The following is a 1,809-nucleotide window of genomic DNA, read 5'->3' as shown; positions in this document are numbered from 1 at the left end:
CTTAAGTGGAGAGCAGATGTTTTGAGAATGATGAGGGCAATGAATGTACAAATGTGCTTTACACAATTGATGTATGTATGGATTGGGATAAGAGTTGTATGAGCCCCTAATAAAATGATTAAAAAAGCAACACAAACCAATGAGCACGAGAAGAAAATGCTCTGAAACTGATTGTGGGGATGATTGCATCACTCTTCTTAATATAATTGAACAATTAGATTGTATAATATTTGAAGTATGTGACAATAAACCTTTTTTTATTTAAAAAAGTTGATCATAGGTATTGAATAGTATTTATTAGTGAGCATTATAGGTTTATATGTGTCCCATCCAACCCTCCCCTCAAAACAAACAGATTGATCCAACCTGTTATCTGTGACCCATGGTAAACTCCCTGTGCCTACAAAAGGACGCATTGTGATGACTTCATCCAAACTGGCCAAACCAAATGAAAGGCCATTGCATTATGAACAAGACAAGGCTTCTAATAGGAAATCTTAATGTCTAATAGTGGTGTGGTGTCGTCACCCACTCAGTTCCAATTCGTAGCCACTCTATGTATAGCTAAATAACATACTGCCTCATCCTGTGCCTTACTCACCATTGGTGCTACATTTGAGCCCATTATTGTACTTACTAGGGAAATGGTATTATAGTAAGGTTTGAATTTATACTAACTTTTTAAAACTCTGGAAAGAAATTTTATTTTTGTTGATTTTATATTTCCTCCCTTGGAGGGGAAAGTTACTATATCACAACCATGAGATTTCTAAGTTCTCAGATATGGTTGGTTTTTCAAATAATACCAATATCAGTATGTAATACAAATAATATAATACTAATTTAATTTTCTTCCTTAGCTAAAGAGTATTTTATCTTAAAATAATCTCAGTGCCATGTGAAAGCTAACATGATTTTCATGAAATTCTATAAATTTAGATGTAGAGCTCAAAGATAAACATTTCACCTTTTCATTTTCCATCAAGCAGTAAAGATGTATTTTGTATTTTTTTCCTTCCCCTGCAGTCCCAAATTTGCAGAATATAATGAGAATCTAAAGTCCCCTACTGTTTGAGATAATGAATTTCCCCCCTAGAAGAGAGTATGAACATTTGTTGACTCTTGCTAATATTTTATGTTAGGGTGATTAATAAGATTTTTAAGAGATTATTTTATTTTAGGCTTACAAATATAATTTCTTTAGTAGATTCTCACTAAAAATTCTTTCTTATAACTCCACAATTCTGTACCAAATACTGTAAGTTCCAACACATTATTCCTACCCATTAAAGTAAATATCTCAAGTTCACATTAAAATTTTGAGAGGACCCTAGGAGAGTAGCTATGATTCATTGAGACAGTTTTAACATTAATAAAAATAGACTAGGTTATATAGGTCAAACAGGACACCCAGTGCCTGAAAAAATGAAGACCTGAGACCCAGGGAAGTTTAGGAACATGACTATTTTTACTAATATGACTAGTGTCAGATATACCTTGGTCTCTTTCCTGTGCTTGGCATGTAGTTGATGACAAACAAAGATTTTGTTTCTTGGCTTTGAGTCAGTTCTAATTCATGATGACCCTATGCACAACAGAACAAAACACAGCCTGGTCCTGCACCATCCTCATCATTTTTATGTTTCAGCCCATTGCTGAAACCATTGTATCAAGCCAGCTCCTGGAGGATGATCATTTTCATGGCCCTTCAGTTTTACCAAGCATGATGTCCTTTATTCAGGACTAGTCTCTTCTATTAACTTGCCAAAAGTACATGAGATGTGGAAGATACGGGTGCTGTAGCAAAAT

Source organism: Echinops telfairi, unplaced genomic scaffold, assembly GCF_000313985.2.
Source record: "Echinops telfairi isolate 266 unplaced genomic scaffold, ASM31398v2 ScPeMD7_7469;HRSCAF=8507_0, whole genome shotgun sequence".
Classification (NCBI taxonomy): Eukaryota; Metazoa; Chordata; class Mammalia; order Afrosoricida; family Tenrecidae; genus Echinops; species Echinops telfairi.
The sequence above is the reverse complement of the archived record's forward strand: the minus strand, read 5'-3'. Positions refer to the sequence as shown.